The sequence below is a fragment of the Heloderma suspectum genome, chromosome 9 (genome assembly GCF_057233095.1).
Source record: "Heloderma suspectum isolate Gila_16-S chromosome 9, 16-S_ref, whole genome shotgun sequence".
Classification (NCBI taxonomy): domain Eukaryota; kingdom Metazoa; phylum Chordata; class Lepidosauria; order Squamata; family Helodermatidae; genus Heloderma; species Heloderma suspectum.
Window position 1 is genome coordinate 39,314,180 of NC_139466.1, and position 17,560 is coordinate 39,331,739.

A 17,560-nucleotide genomic window follows, 5' to 3' on the forward strand; every position below is an offset into this window, starting at 1 on the left:
TCCAATCATACAGAAGATTATTTTAAAAATTTAGAGTAGAATATTGCAATAACAACTGATGTGCCAAAGTAGCACAGTGAAGCCAAATTCAACTCATATTGTCATATTCAGCAAATAATACTCTTCCTGTGGTACTACATCAGTACATTCACATTTTGGTAGGGAGTGTTGTTTGATGGAAATACTGTGGCTGAGCTGCAAAGCTGAATTTCTGCATGTATGGATTGTAATTTATAATTCTATACATTCAGTGCCATGGAGCGGCTGGGTATGTGACTCTGCCATTAGGTAGGGTGATGCCTTCTGTCTCAGGTGGTAGATTATGAATGGCAGCACATTGTCGGTGATTGGGTTTATGATGACCTCTCTTTGATGTGCACATGCATCACTGCAGGCACCATCTTAGAAGGGGCATTCCCTTCATTATGGGAAGGAAGAATGTTTCTTCTAAGATGGCGTGTGCCACTTGAAATTCTTTTAAGCACTTTTTTTTTGCGAGGGGGGGATTAACAATTTGGAATACTTTTTTCATCATTTATTTGTACCCTGTTTTTCCCTCCAAAAGGAAGCCCAAAGTGGCTAACAACATCATACAAGAACAAATATAATCATAACAAATACAGATTGTTTCCCTCTTGTTCTTAATGTTGCTGTGTTAGGATGTTTTAGGGCACAATCTTATGGATTAGACACCCCAATGCTGGAAGCCTCCATTAGAGTTTTAAATGTTAAGTAGTCTCCAAAGGTGACTCAGAAATAATGTGAATAAATATCCAAAAAATATGAAATTATCTGAAAATAAAAAAACCTATAAACAAAGTTTCAGTTCAAGAAAAACAATTCAGTTAATACAAATTTCATAAACAATATATTAATAAACTAAGGGATAATAAATATGACCCATATTTTAGTCAAAAATATACATTTATACCCCACTTCAGCAGCCAGTATATTAACTGGTTTTAACCCAACCTGATTTTAAAACGTTTTAGGGCACAATTCTATGTATGTTTAGACAGCAAAAAATCCTAAAATGTTGTAGGACTTCTTTTTCTGTCTAAACATGCATAGGATTGTGCTCTTAAACTGCAATCCTGTATCCACTTACCTGGAAATCGGCCCCATTGAACTCAGTGGAACTTACTTCTGAGTTAACAGGTATAGGATTGCACTGTTAATTGATTAATTATGATGAGTGCCCAACAAAATATCACAATACTGGCTGTAAAATGTGTGACAGGCCGCAGGTCAATAGCAGAGTTGCCTGCTTTGCAAGCACAAAAATCTCCAGTCCTCAGCATATCCAGTTGAAGGGATCTCATGCAGGAGGGGTGGGAAAGACTCCTGTCTGAGACCTTGGGGAGTTGCTGCCCATCAAATTGGACAATACTGGGCTCGATGGAGCCATAGTCTGACTTCGTATATGGCAGCATCCTCAGTTCAATCAGTCCAGTGAACTCTATGGTTTTGGAACTGAATTATGGCAGGGATTACAAGGCCCTTCATTCCACTTCCTGCTGCAAGACAAACTTGCTTGCTTGTATGGCAGCCTTCCCCAACCTGGTGCCCTCCAAATGTTTTGGAGTACAATTCCCAGCAGTACTAGCCAGCATGACTGATGGTCCTGGATGATGGGATTTGTAGTCTAAAATGTCTGGCGGGCATCAGGTTGGGGACGGCTATCCTATGGTATACCACAGTAGATGAGAAGGTGCATCTCAAAAAGAAGCAGAATACCAAGTAGATCTAGATCAAACAAGCCAACCTGAAGGTGAAATTTGGGTGAAAAAAACCTGTCTTTAGGATTATTTGCTAACCTGCTCTGGAGAAGAATTCCTTTCCAACCTATATCTTCCCACTTGATTTCAGATTTAATCATATATAGAATAGGCCCATTGAAATCAGTTGGACTTGTCAGTCATGACTAACTTAAGTCCCATAGATTCCAGTGGGTCTACTCAAAGTATGACTAAGTCTGGATCCAACTATATTTAATTGATATGGTGGCATGGAACTATATCCTTACACTGAGTATGCCCTCCAAAATTGTCCTTATCCAAATTTCTCCCCAGATTTTGGAGCTCTGATTTACCTTCTCTTGTTTCCAAAGCAGAACAGATAACTGGTATTCTCCATTGTTCCTTTTAAAATTATATATACAACAAAATGTTGCAGTTTGAAGATCTACACTACCCTTTCATGTAGAGAACCATAGGATGTAGCTATAGAAAAGCTATAGAAAATGTCTGGCTGTGGGGAAGCTCCCCTCAGGGGGAAGCTCCCCTCAGGGAAAAGCAAGGGTTGTGCCTAGGGGTGCCAGAGGTCACTCAGAGGGGGTGGTGGAAATGTAAGTTCTGGATGAGGGCTTTGGTATATCAGTCCTCAGTCCTCATCAGGTTGGTGTTCTTTTGTCCCCTTAGGTTCCCCCACTAAAGATTTTTTGTACTTCTGCATAGGACAGGGATGCAGAACCTCCAGCCTGCAGGCTTGATCTGGCCTGTGGAGGTTCCACATCCAGCCCTCAGAGCCCCCTGGATGAATCCCCACTGTTCTCTCTGATTTCTGAATGGAAATAGCATCAGGGATGTGGATGGCTGGGAAGAGCGGATGCAAAGCCAGGGACTTGGGCAGCACCGGGAGGAGTGGGTCTCTCAGCACGCCAAATGGGCAGGGGGCAATGCCATTACTGGGCATAGCCACACCCACTTATGTCATCTGGCCTGTGGAGGGCATGGGGGGGAAGTGTGGCCCCTCACCCCATTCCACTTGTGCACCCTGATGTAGGATGTACAGTTTTGGCTGTAGAAGGACCAGCTCACATAACCTGAACATTGGAAATATATATTTCTATATTATATTATATTAATTATATTATATTAATTATATTATAATATATAAGTAACTGTGTGCGTATATAATATACTAAATTAAAAAGCCAATCAAAATGCATGTGAAAATAAGCAAACCCCAAGCAGCAGAAAATTCAAATGAACAGCGATTGAAAACAACAGCAAACCAAACAAAAATAAAAACTATTCCAACCAAATGGTTTTAACTGATTGTCTGAATGCCTGTAATGTGGGAGCAAGACAGATAGGAAAGGGAGCTCTAAAGCCTAGGCACCATGACCAAAGACATGCTGCCCTGTGTCCTCATCAGCTGTACCTTCGGTGGCTTCTGAATTGTGTAGAGAGAACTGTGGTTTGTGCTTTTTGCAAGAGCTTTCAGTTCCTATTCCTCTGTTTTCCTCCCTTCAAGATTAGGAACACACATGTGTGCATTGATAAAACCTCCCCCCAAAAGCAAGCTTCATATGATTGTAAGCATTGTCATGTCTGATGTGATTGTGTTCTTGGTTGTATAAAGATTATTTTTGTGTAGTGTTTCCCTAATTGCAGGAGCACACATGCACATCAGTAAAATTTGCCTTAATGCAATCTTCCTTATAATAATATCATGATTGCTTTTTTGGCAGTGTTTCATTCATGCACATATGAGTATTGTTGATGTAGAAAGTGGTGGAAGAAACCCACAATGACCTCAGCCAGTCAGTGTTCACATTGCCAATATGGTGATGTCACAATACAAAGTAGATGGAAGAATCTGTCATTTTTGCTTTCTTCCGCATTCAGTTGTTTAAAATCTCAAGTTCTTTTTCTCCCAAATATGAAGATCTTTGCGAATTTTGGTAAAACCTTATCAAAAATGAACTGAAATGAAGTTCCCATCCATCTGCAATGCCCAAATTCAATAGGTACTGCTTTTTCCAACATCGAGTGGACCATGATGTGCTTGCCTGCCATATAGCAGTTAAAGATGAGCCTGTCCAAGAAGAGAGGTAGTAACCCTAAATCAGCTCTAACATGGCTGAATACACAAGGATTCAAAGCCAGACTTTTAAGAGCAAAGCACTCGCAGTCCTTGCCCTCAGTGAATGAATTTGTCAGTTTTGTTTTCTTTCATGTTCATTTTTTTAAAATCTCAAGTTCTTTTTGTCCTGAATATGGAGAACTTGGCAAATTTTGGTAATAAATTATTATTAAGACTGAAGTGAAATGAAATTCTCATCCATCTAGTGGCCAACTGTGAATACTCCAATTGCAGAATTAATTTTAGAAATTCTGCTAAAGCAGAATTCAGGAGGAGCGGCTACAGGGTAGAGTGATCCCACAGAACAATACATGAACTGTATGGGAGAAACCCTTTCCTCCCAGTTTAAACCCGTTCACCCTCTCTTCACTGTACTCAGTTGTTTAATGGTTGAATACACTGATTTCCATACATTTTCAAAACCATTGAATCTTTGGCTATTCATGAGGTTATTTTTCCACGCATCATTGATACTGAGTTGTTGAACTCTTTGAGTATCTTCTTCAACCTCATAAAATAATTGAATTGCCTGTAAAGAGAATAAAGATAAACATCTGATCAGCAATGCAACAAAGTAATTGTCCAGTATTGATCTCTGGAACTCCCTCCCAGAACAGCTACATGATGGTGCCCCCCCATCCCTCTCCCTGTCCTCCATCTCACCCCCTTTCACTCCCTTCAAAACCCATTCTGTGAAGCTTTTGGCTTAACCCCTTAGATCTCATCCCCAACTGAAAGAAAGTCTAAGTATGCTCACCCGATCATATATCTTTCCTCCTTTCTGTGCCTCCCCCTATCTCAAATGTCAGAGAGAAATCCCGTTCAATTTTTCTGCTGCAGAACTGTTTCTGTCAGCAGAACTGGGGTGGGGTGGGGGTGGGGGAATTTACCCTTCCCCATATAGCTCTCTGTGTGCCTTCAAAAACTGCTCTAGAAGGTTGGGGGACCCCAGAAACAGATTTTGGAGGGCTTGGGGGAACCCCAAAAACTGTTTAAAGCAAGAAGTGGGACAGGGCAGTTTAAAAAGAAGTCTTTGATTGTGCTATTGTCTCTGACTGCTAAAAAATAAAAACGCAAGTCTCCCGTCCCCAAAAGTCATCAGTTCTCCACTCCACCTTTTTCTCCCCTCTTTCACCTCTGCCCGCCTCCAGCTCCTACAGAAGTGTCGAAATATTTGATCTGAGAATGTTTGGCACAGCCCTAAATTCTGGGCTGCCGTAAAGATGGCTTGTGTGCATTTGGCATGAACTTACCCCTGAACCCCTCTTGTCTGTCTTCATAGATTTTCTTCAAAAAGATTCCTTCCACGTCCATGAAAATTTCCCTTTCTGTAACAAAATTGCCCTCCAGATTTATGTGAAGGTTATTGGAACAGGTTTTATGTACTGAAACCACAAACTCTGTTCTAAAAGTATCACCAAGGCAACCACACCTGTTTTATTTGGAGCCAACCCCAAAGTTCTCCATGGAGAACCTTTTGGGTTTGAAGTGGAGGGGTGCAAGGGGAGAAAAGTGTCCCCAGATTGCCCCTCAGCTCACCGTTTTTTCCCTCCACCACTTGTTTTGCAGTGGAGGTGTTCTTACAGGCAGCTGTCAGACATCATGACTCCTCAGATGTCTGGCAGAATAGTACTATGTCATCCTTCCCCAACCTGCTGCCCTCTGGAAGGGTTGGGCTGCAACTTCTAGAATTCCCATCCAGCATGGTCAAAGGCCATGAGAATTATGGGAGTTGTAGTTCAACCCATCTGGAAGGCATCCAGTTGCGGAAGACTGTGAAATATGATCATGTAGCATCATTTTGGAGGATCCCTGTGGGGTAGGAATGGTGACTGCAAGCCCCTGGGCGGAGGGCCACCACCAGTATGTTTGGCTAGCTTTGACACCCCTGCCCCCCAGGTTTACCTCCAGCAAATGAGGCGGCAAAACTGGAAGAGGAATTTTAGTGCAACAATGGTTCCAGTACAACACTTCTCAAACTGTGGGCTGGGGACTGCCTGTGGGGCTCAGCCCACTTTCAGGTGGACATCAATGCTGCAGCCAAACCAGTACTTCCAGCAGGAGGGAGGGATGAAAGACACTGGCAGTGTGTGTGTGGTGGGGGAAAAGAGAGAGGTTACAAGTTAGGCGTGAAAGGAGAAGAAATAGCAGAAGAAGAGTAACAGTACTTTGAGAGGAATGTTGGGGTGGGGAGGAAAACAATATAAGATAAAAAGGTCCCCACTTAGAACCTCTGGATCAGCAAATTCTGCCTGAAATGGGGAGGATGAGTTATGATACACCCTGAGCCAGTGTCTCAACTTAAGGAAAGGTGAATTATGGAACTCCCTACTCTTTTGGCAATTTCCAAAGAGAGATTAGGTATCAATATGAAATTATATCAGTAATTACCAGTTGATAGTGCTAAACTCTGTCTCCACTGCTCCCATTTTGTATTGTTATACTGTGGTTTTAATGTTCTATATATTTTAAATTGTTTTATTGTGTGCTGTTTGGTTTTAATTTTTGTGAACCGCCCAGAGAGCGTCAGCTATTGGGCGGTATAGAAATGAAATGAAATGAAATAAATGAACGAATAAACAAATAAATAAATAAATAAATTTTGCATCTGGCTCTGCCCTTGCACTGCTATTTTGTGACTGGCAGGCCTCGTTCATTTCTAGCTCTTTTAAGGGAGCCCAGAGGGTAGAAAGTTTGAGAGCCCCTGATGTAGTAGAAGTGTCAGTGTGGAAACTGAGCCGATAGAACCCCAGAGCAATTCTGATTCTGAGGAGGAACAGCAATCCATGGGAGAAGAGCGCACTCATCTCTCACAGGCAAAGCAGCTGGCAGAGATTCCGCCTGCCAGCATTCCTGAGCTAGATAGTGACCTGGCAGCGAGAGAGTGCGGGAGGGGGGCTTGCTGGATGCTCAACGTTGATGCAGGGAGCAATGACAGATGGAGGGCGCAGAAAGGAGGCATAGCACTCGTTTGGCGCGCAAGCAATGGTTGCGTCCTGAGGACCCAAGGGAAAGCGAGAGGTTCTCTCCCTAGCCCATAAGTTCAGGGTCTTCCCGTGATTCTCCTTCAAACGGGGACCAACTGCCTAACCTGGAGCATAGGCTACTCTGCTGTTCCTTGCTTAGTCGCTGGTGATTAGCATCTGAAAGAGTAATTAAGTTGTAAAGTTGTGTGCAATTCTTGGGAAATTTGTGCAGTTTACTGAATTTGCGCTTGCGTTCGCAAGTTCACACTTGCACAAGTACACACTTTTCATGCTCTAGCCTTTGGGGGAAAATTGTGCATTTTAGGTGCACACTTTAAAAAATGCAAATATTTTCCGATAAGAAAAAAAAAAGATGCTCGTATTCAGGAATGTGAATGAGGTGAAACGAGCTTCAAGGAAGAATTTGGAGAACCTCAACAAGTTTGAACATCCGATGTTTGCCCATCCCTAATACACACACTTCTGTATGTGTTAGAATTAAGAACATAAAAAGAGCCCTGCTGAGCCAGACCAATGACATGACAATACATTTGCATCACAGCAGTGTCAGGCCAAAGCCATCCTGCTTTTGTGGCCAGCAAGATACCTCTGTGAAGCCTGCAAAGCAGAGCATGAAGGCAGGAAGTATCTGCATAAGGGAATTCCACTGAAGCTAGTAGCCATTGATAGACCTCTCCTTTTAAAGAAAATTAGGGTGCAGACCTATGCATGTTCAGACTGAATTAAGTTCTACAGCTCCCAGCATTCCCCATCCAGCATGTCTAAACATGCATAGGATTGTGCCTTAAATTGATTAATATTAAGGTAATATTTGTACTTATCCCTTAAAAAAAAAAAAAAAGATACAGAAGAAAGTTAGAGTTTGAACTCAGTTGAATCATAGTGACATCTCCCATGATAAATAATTTATCTGTGTTTAGTCAACATAATGCCTGCCTTCATTAGATATACTCAAAACATCACTTATTATGATAACTGTAATATTTATTTAAATCCGTCAATGAAACCTAGAGTTGCTAAAGGCAAGGTAGTTAATCAGTGAAATCATGTTGATTCCCCTGTGTATGTAGGGAACCTCTCTTGGGTTTCTTCATTAGCTTATTGTCACTCCCAATCTACCTAGTTGGTGTTTGCAGTAATATTCTATATTAATAGTGTATTCATTCTCCAAGTGCCGATCTTTATGTAGCTAAAATGGCACCATCCACACACAAGAGGAAGGCATCAACAGACTTGGAGGAACCCCAAGGTTTTCACAAATATAAAACTGGTTTATAAAACAAAACACATATTTATTTTATATTTATGCATTTATTTTTATTATTATTTTATTTATTTGCTTTCTCCAACTCTGCACAGAGGAATAGAAGGAGTGCTGGCCAGGAAGGGGTGTTACTAGCAACCGTCCTCCTTGGCCAGTTCTCCTTGCTCTCGGGAGCCTCTCTGCCTGAGAAGGGGGAGTGTTGAAGGCATGGATTGAGCTGACACAATCTGTACTTCCAAAGGCTCCAGGTTGAGAAATAGCCATTGGGGGGGGGGGAGAATCCACAGGACACAAGCACTTCCTTTCCCACCTCCCTACACACCCACCAGAAGTAATATTTTGTTGCATGGCCTGGCTTCTGTTCTTTGGGTATAACGAACATCTGTTAAAAGCAAGAGATGGTTGAAATCCTTGAACAAAGATGATGATTAATATTACAGTCAGCATGAAGAGAGGCACTGACAGAGACCTCATTTTGGAAGGCCAAAGCTGGGCCAACCCCATGCCATGTGCATTTTTCAGCTCATATAAGATTATTCTAGGAAGCGCCTATGTTGCATGTCTATCTTGTAAGGTTCTGCACATCACGTGGACTGATTTATGAACAATGAAGAGGGCCTATGTCTTAGGTGTGCATGTCAATAGCACAGATCTGTTCCCCAGGATGGGGCAGGGGAGAGTTACGTAGTGTGTTGATAACGCTGCAATGTTTGTTAAGAGGAATAAAGATGCAGATGCATTTGAGTCTCTGTTCTGTGTCCTGTCGCCTTCAGATGTACAGCAGGTGGATATGAGAGACAGGATGCTTTTTGTGTGTGCCTAGACCAACCTTCCTCAACATGGTGCCCTCCAAATGTTTGTGACAACTCCCAACTACAATTCCTGACCAGTGGCTATGTTGGCTGGGACTGATGGGAGTTGAAGTCCCAAAGCAACTGGATGGCACCAGGTTGGAGAAGGCTGGCCTAGACCATGAAATGCCCTGCCAAGGGAGGTCCACTTTGCTCTATGTCATTCCTTGTCTTCTTGCAAGGCAATCATAACCTCATTATCCCAGCAGGCAATTGTGTTTTTTTTTCTTTTTTTCTTTTTAATCTTTTTATTTGCAACACAACAACAACGCCAAAGAAATAGTGTGTGTGTGTGTGTGTGTGTGTGTGTGTAATTCATGTCGTGAAACATATCAATATACAGTAATTATTATCCTTAGGGAAAAGGAAAAAAGAAAAGGATGAACGTTTCCATTTCAAATATATATGTTAATATAAACAGTCCATATATCTAAATAAGCATCCATGCGACTTTGACGGTTGTAGGAGATCAAGAGCAGTAAGATCTTCAGTCCATTGAGTGGGTGGTGGTGTTTTTCCTTCCAAGCTTGGAGTGTAAGTCTCTTTGCAACTGTAAAAAGGCTCTCAGTATCCATTTTGCTGTTCATCTGTTAATCCCCACATCACAGGGATGTAGTTTAAAAGTGCATATATGTCTGCTATTATCACAGATTTTTTTGAGAATGGGATTTATACGAGCCATAACTTCCTAGCAAAAAGAAGCCACTACAGGACATGCCCACATCATAAGCCTCAACGAGGCATTGTCTTCATTATATCGCCAGCATCTGGCAGAGCTAGTCAACTTAAACTTAGCAAGCCTCTGTGGCATCAATTTTTCTTGAATCAATCAATTTTAAATCTACATAAATAGTACATATGGAAACTAAGGCAACTTTCCATTGATTAAACTGTATAGAGCATTCCAATTCCTTATTCTATTCTTCTCTGACCTGAACATCTACTTTACTACATACCAGAAGACTTTTATAGACAGCTATTGTAGGCTCAGTTTTCTGTAAGGAACCAATTAATTTCTTCAACAGACAATTGGTTTTTGACTGACTGCTATATATGGAATTGATCTGCTGGTTCTCCTTCTGATGCTACTTATTTTATATGTGTTTTAATAGACTATTATGTAATAGTTATTTAATAGCCTATTATTTAATAGCCTATTATTTAAATGGTTTTTAATCATTTTAATCGTTTTATATATTTTTTTGCTTGTCTCCATTGTTTGTTTTTTATATTTTTTATATAGATAAGCGGGAGGCGGGGGGAGAGGAGAATATGTCAAAATAAAGAAGCCAAATGATATTTCTTGAAATATGTGGTTTTGTGCAGTTTGATCTTGAATGGATTAAAGAGCACAATTATAAACTATTAATGTGTCAGCTATTAAAAGGATTGGGGACTGAGACTTTGGGCTTGAAAATGTACTTGAAATACAGAATGTGTAATTGAATTCATGTCAGGCTGTCTGCATTCATTTCCGAACTTGTGCCAGATCATACCATCTTTATCCCTGCTGTGTGGACCTTTCTCGGTGTTTTGAATGTCAGTGGTGATATAGTTGTTTTTGAAAGAATTGATCAGCTTATGCCAAAAGTCTCTTTTGAAAGCTTATTCAGTATTTAGTCCTCTCAGACAATGATGCTTGTGGCCACATGTCCTACTTTGCAGAGGACAGTCTTCTCTTTGGTAGGATCCTCCCCAGTCCAAGTCCAGTTTAAAGATAAAGAACCATAAGAAGCCTGAGCCACAGGGGCCTTGAAGTTGCCCAACAGCACTTAGAACCTGAACAGCAGGCTGAGCAGGCACACAGGGCATCTGGCTACAGTTTTCCCCACTATGATGATGTGTATTATATTCTATTTAAATTATAGTAATTGTTTCCAAATTTGCATCTATACATATAAATTAGCAATGCAAATCTTGTGCAAATTTGTGTCCTTGTTTATCGTCCTTTTGGGTGATGCATTTCCTCATTTTTGGCAGTGTATAAGTGGCCTCTTATACCATTTCAAAACTGTTGGTGCAGAAAACACTCTTGTCAACCCTGGCTGCAGTGTGTAGTGGAACCAGGTTCACAGAGTCGAAGCACCAGGACTTTTTGATTAGCAGAGACAATGGGCATTACAGTAAGCCATCATGGTTAATACACCCGCAGGGCACCACCATGCACCACGGTCACCATTTTGAATATGCAAGTCATGGTGCTGTGGCTTGTTGTGTCATGTGAACCCAGGCTGCATGGATTATGTGAGGGTTGTTTAAGCCTCACTTAACCCATGCCTCCTGGGTTCACACAATGCAACAAGTCATGGTGCGTGCGCATCACAGCTTGCATATTCAAAATGGCAGCTGGCACATGCTGCAGCCCACCGTGGCTTAAATAAGCCAGGGTGGGCTGATTTGATTCTGTTAACCAGGTCATGTCATCTGCCACCCCTTGATGTTTCTCTGTTTTCTCTGAGCTTAGCTGAAATCCTCACATTAGCTAGGAAGGGAATAGATTTTCCCAGCAGCAATATAGCCTTGTGAGCCATCTCTGTTGTAATGCAAAGTATCTTGGGGTGACTTGGTCTTGAATGGGCCACTAGGACTCCTTAGCTTTACGAAAGAACTGCTTCTGGTGGAGATGAAAATGGCTAGAACTGGTTTGTTGACTTTAGAGATTAAACGGATCAACACCTCTGCCTGCATGTTTGGACTCTCCTTGTGGGTCTGGCTGTGGGGACTGTCATGATGAGCTCCTGCATTTCAAAATTTACTACTACCCCATTCTGTGGTTGTCATTTTGAACATGACTAGGAATGAACATAGAAAGCTGCCTTATGTAGAGTCAGGCCATTTGTCCATCTAGCCCAATGTTTTTGACACTGACTGGCTGCGGCTCTCCAGGTTTTCAGGCAGGAGCCCTTTTCAGCCCCATCGGGAGGTGCCAGAAACTGAACCGGGCCTTCTGCATGCAAGGCAGGTGCTCTCCCACTCAACTACGTCCCTTTCCTAATGCTTGTAATGAGCAAGCTGTATGATTATGAAAGGCATTTCAAATCACTTTAGTCTTCAATAATTTCATTGTTGTCGGGGGGGGGGGCATGCAGGGAAATCTGTCCTTCAGAAAACAAAAACAAAGCATCTTCTGTTATGTAACACCAGTAGCTAATGGGAACATGCATCCATAATAGGCATTGGATGTGCACCTTGGGGATTCATCTCCAGATATTGAAATTCTCCTCATTATAAATCTTCTGAACTTGTCTGCTTTGATTTGGTCCTTTGTGGACAAAGGGGAAAGATGTAATGGCAACATTCTTACTCTGGCCTTGAAACTTTACAGTGATTATGTAAATGCACTTTCCATTGGTCTCAGTTAAGGTTCTTGGGTTTTCTTAAAACAGTTGAATGGTTTAGCTCTCAGCTTAACCTATCCCACATGGTTGTTGTCAGGTTAAAACGGAGAGGAGGGGGACCATGTAAACCACCTTGGGTTCCTTGCAAGAGGAAGTAAAGGCTAAAGTAAAGTTTAGCCAAACCTCATGGGGGAAACAAAGATTAAAAATCAGCACCTGTATTCAACAGCCATCAAGCCACATTAATAAACATCATGGCTTGCTTCATCTCATCCCACACATTGATATCACGTTTCAGGTGATCAATAAACAGTGCCTCCTTAATCTTTCTTCTTTGGAGTCTCCGTTCAATTGCTAGCATAGAGATCTTCACTTAAGTTGCTCTGCTGCATGTTTCTCCCTCCTGTTAAGGGACCAGTGTCTAGCACATGCTCCGTTATGCTGAATATCAGCCAAGTACTCCTTATATCTTCTTAGGAGAGGTCTTCCAGTTTTACCAGTGTAAAAATAGAATAGCAAACTGAGATGGAAGTCAACATTTGGCTCAAAATTGGGTGGTGGGAGGGTGTTTGTGGAATGAAAATTACCATGAAATGACCAACCTGGGATCACTTTTCTGTGCCTGTTTTGTGGTGGCACTCCTCTCAGTGGTTCACAGTCAAAAGTCCCCTCAATAATGATGCAGCTCCATTCAGAGGTGCATTTATAGGGGAAAATGGAGTGTAACAGCTACCAAGGGGAGCACAGCCACCTATATGTTCAACCAGGTTTTGCCTGTGCCCCTGAAATTCACTGCTCTCACCAGCCCCCACCCCTGTCCCATTTTTCCACCTGCAAATGGGATGGTGAACTTGTAGGGGGAAGCATTTTGGCTCAGCCATTAAAGAAACAACACAGTTTGCCCCCTTGGCGGTGTTTGCTTCTGACTGTAGAAGTTCAGCTTGCAAGACACCCTGAGCTGAAATGCAAATAATGTTGCAAAGAACTAGGAACCCCATCAGAGAAAAGGAAAGAAGTCTCCAGCCTCTCCTTGATCGTTTTCCTCATCCTCTGACTTGCTCTACACCAGGGGTGGGCAGCTTGTGGCCCTCCATATGTTTTGGCCTACAACTCCCATGATCCCTCACCATTGGCTATGCCTGCATCGGCTTATGGAAACTGTAGGCCAAAACATCTGGAGGGCCACAAGTTGCCCACTCCTGCCCTTTGCTAATCTGTCACAAACAGTAGTAAAACATGAAAGCCTCATTATAACCTCATTCACTTGCCAGACAAGGAGAATCTGTCACTTACCCTGGTGCTCTGACATATGGCATCATTGCTCCTGCTCTTTAAAAAAAGTCCCAGTGCTGTGCATTCCCCTTGCACTACACCATTACAGAGTTTTTCAGCTGAATCCTGACAAGGGGAAACACTGCACACAACTCGTGCAATTGTCACTAACACAATTTTTAGCAAGGCATTCCAAAAAGACAAACGGAGGGATGGACAGGGACAGGGAACAGAAAATAGGGGCATTTGGTGGTGGGGGGTCCCTGGGCTCTAAGCAAGGTTGGCAGGATCCAAATCTGCCCATTTCATGCCAGTCTTAATTGTAGAAAAGGTGGGCAAAATGCAATTAGGCTGGTACACCTAAGCACATTGCAGAAGCTTTGTGAGAAGCATTTTCTGTTCTGCCTTTTGGCAGTTGGGGCCACTGGCTAGAGGTGAACAATTCTTTAGCATTTGTCATGGTTTTGGCTGTTTTTAAATATATCTTATCAACAGTCTTCCCCAACCTGGTGCCCTCCAGATGTGTTGAGCTCCAACTCCCATCGTACCCAGCCAGCATCGACATGGCTGGGGATGATGGGAGTTGCATTCCAACTCCTGGAGGGCACCAGGTTGGGGAGGGTTGATATATAATATAGTATATCTCCAGTATAAAATGACATACATTGGAAGCTGCCCCATTCCAGATCAGAGACTATTGGTCCATCTGGCTTGGTTTTGTCTTCTGTGAGACCCTGTGAGACCCAGCAGCAGCTCTGCAGGGTCTCTGGCAGAGAGAGATCTTCCCCATCACCTGCTACCTGGGAACCTTTTAGCTGAAGATCCCAAAACTGAACCTGCGACCTTCCATAGGCAAAATAGGTGCTTTGCTATGGGCCCTCTTAAGTATTGTAGATAGAATAAAATCCATTCTATACATTTGGATGGTGAGGCTGGGATGGGATGGGGCTAGAAATTTAAATTAAGATGTCAGCTGAATATTATGTACTAGAATACACTTGAAGTCATGCAGATTCTTGGAAAAATGTGAAGTATTATTAAGATAATTATGAAGTACTTAATTTACCATTTAGCGTAACTTCAAGCCATTAATTTTCAATTGGGAATGTGTAACATTAACATTTTAAACAGCTCCAAAAGCCTTTCCTATCCCCTTTAAAGCGGGTACATGAAAGAATATCATACCAAGTGATCCAGCAATGATAGTCCAGTCAATATAAATGCAACATTAGCCATTGCATTAACAATGCATGGAGATAGCAAGGTCTAGCAAACAAATGTTAAGCTTGAACATTGATGTCATGGGCTCATACCTCACCACAGCTTTGAATTCATTGTATATAGCTGTGAGCAAATCAGTGTCTCTCGCTCTTCTCTGAGCATGGATTGTTAAGGCCTACCCATGCAGCGGAATGAGGTGGTAGGATGGATGGCATCACTTCAGGTTGCAGCACGAGGTGCTGTTTTTGAATGCTTTGAGGGGAAAATTCCCTTCAAGAATTTTTAATGCAAGGGAGAATTAAAAGATGAATTTGCGTACCAGCAGTCTGAGCAGTACACTTTATTCTACCACCTAAGAACTCTAGCACCCCATTCTTCTGTATGTATAGACCAGGCTATGATCTCCTGCTGGAGCAGGGATTTATGTGTTAGATGGGAGATGTGGACATAGATCTAGTGTGTAGAATTTGTTGCCCTAGGATGTAAATTGTGTTTGCATGCTTCTAAAAGTATTGGACATTCCTTTGCATCTTCTCATTGGTATCCATTTTGGGGGGGCGGGTAGTGGTGGAGGTTTAGTTTTAAATTAATTTGACTCTGCTGATTGAGGTGAGAACGTCATGACCTAAGAAGGACAGAAGGACAGGATAAGGTATAGTGCACCATTTATTCGCAGCACAGTCAGGTGCAACTCATATGAGCTCTTCTAGTTCAGACATTTCATTATCCACTTCTACTTGTGGGAGGAGGTGACTGTGCTGGGATTTAGGCAGCTGAAAGAGTGAACAGCCAGGCAGGCATAGTTGAAATTTCTGCTGTTGCCCACACTGACTTGGAACCTTTTGTAGTACTTTCAGATTAGGGGAGCCAATGGTCTGTCTGGGTAGATGAAGAATAAGAACACATCACAACCCAAGAAAACTTTTGACCTGTAGTCCTGATGACCTGCCACATGGGGCAGCAGTGCCCAGTTCTAGCCATGGTGGCTCCTGAGTAGGGCAGGACAAGCAGCATCAGTGGTACAGGCCACTGACAGCTAGTAGGGAGGCTGTAGAATTTTGTTTGATCTGTGAACTACCCTAATTTGCACTTTCCGGACTAATATGCAGTTTGGAACACAGTTAACCTTCAGAATGCACACTTCTTCCAATTTTGCAGTGCAGTTCTCAGCTCGAAAATTTGGTACAAAAATACATATATTAGGGAAAGTTGTGAACAAAAATGTGTATATTTGCAGCCAGAATGCATATGTTAGGGAACGCTGCATATGAAAATAACTGCAAGTTTTTGTGCATCTTTAAAAATTGTAGAATGACACAGAAATTGGATGAAACAGACGTATGACTGAATACATGTGAAACTGACACGGACTGGATATTAGGGATGGCATGGGTGCTCGATATGATCTGGGAGTCCAGCAGACTCCTGCCTCACTTGCTGCCCTGAGCTGTGCCCACTGAGCCCCCGCCCCACTCGAGATCCCCCCTGCGCTTGCCGAGCCTCCCACACTCACCCCAGGCCTGTCCAGCAAGCTCTGCAAGCACCATTTTTGCGAAGAAAAATGGCAATCGCAAAAATGTGAATATTTGATCTTATGTAACATGGGGCTGTGAACAACCAAAGCAGGGTGACAATATGCAGCCTTGTCGTACCCCTTTCCCAATTTTGAACCAATCGGTTGTTCCATGTCTGGTTCTTACTGTTGCTTCTTGACCCTCGTACAGGTTTCTCAGGAGACAGGTAAGGTGGTCTGGTATTCCCATCACTTTAAGAATTTGCCACAGTTTGCTGTGATCCACACAATCAAAGGCTTTAGCATAGTCAATGAAGCAGAAATAGACGTTTTTCTGGAATTCTCTTGCTTTCTCCATGATCCAGCGAATGTTGGCGATTTGATCTCTAGTTCCTCTGCCTCTTCTAAACCCAGCTTGTACTTCCGGTAGTTCTCGGTTCGCATACTGCTGAAGCCTAGCTTGTAGGATTTTGAGCATCACCTTGCTGGCATGTGAAATGAGCGCAATTGTGTGGTAGTTTGAACACTCTTTGGCATTGCCCTTCTTTGCAATTGGAATGTAAACTGTCCTTTTCCAGTCTTGTGGCCACTGTTGAGTGTTCCAAATTTGTTGGCATATTGAGTGCAGCACTTTAACAGCATCATCTTTTAGGATTTTAAATAGCTCAGCCGGAATACTGTCATCTCCGCTAGCTTTGTTGTTACTAATGCTTCCTAAGGCCCACTTGACTTCACTCTCGAGGATGTCCGGCTCAAGTTCAGTGACCGCACTATCATGGCTATCAGGGACATTCAGATCTTTCCAGTAGAGTTCTTCTGTGTATTCTTGCCACCTCTTCTTAATCTCATCTGCTTCTGTTAGGTCCCTGCCTTCTTTGTCCTTTATCATGCCCGTCTTTGCACAAAACGTTCCCTTGAGATCTCCGATTTTCTTGAAGAGATCTCTAGTCTTTCCCATTCTGTTGTTTTCCTCGATTTCTTGGCATTGTTCATTTAAGAAGGCCTTCTTGTCTCTCCTTGCTATTCTCTGGAACTCTGCATTCAGTTGGATATATCTTCCCCTTTCTCCCTTGCTTTTCGCTTCCCTTCTTTCCTCAGATACTTGTAAAGCCTCCTCAGACAGCCACTTGGCTTTCTTGCATTTCTTTTTCTTTGGGATGGATTTCGTTGCTGCTTCCTGAACAATGTTACAGACCTCCGTCCATAGTTCCTCAGGCACTCTGTCTATCAGGTCTAATCCCTTA

At 42.5% G+C, this 17,560-nt stretch overlaps 1 protein-coding gene across 3 annotated transcripts in view; it reads left to right on the plus strand.

The window, feature by feature from the left end:
* The window catches only part of ARHGEF9 (Cdc42 guanine nucleotide exchange factor 9), a 371,451-nt gene that overhangs the window by 153,515 nt on the left and 200,376 nt on the right, over positions 1-17,560 (plus strand). The window lies entirely within an intron of this gene.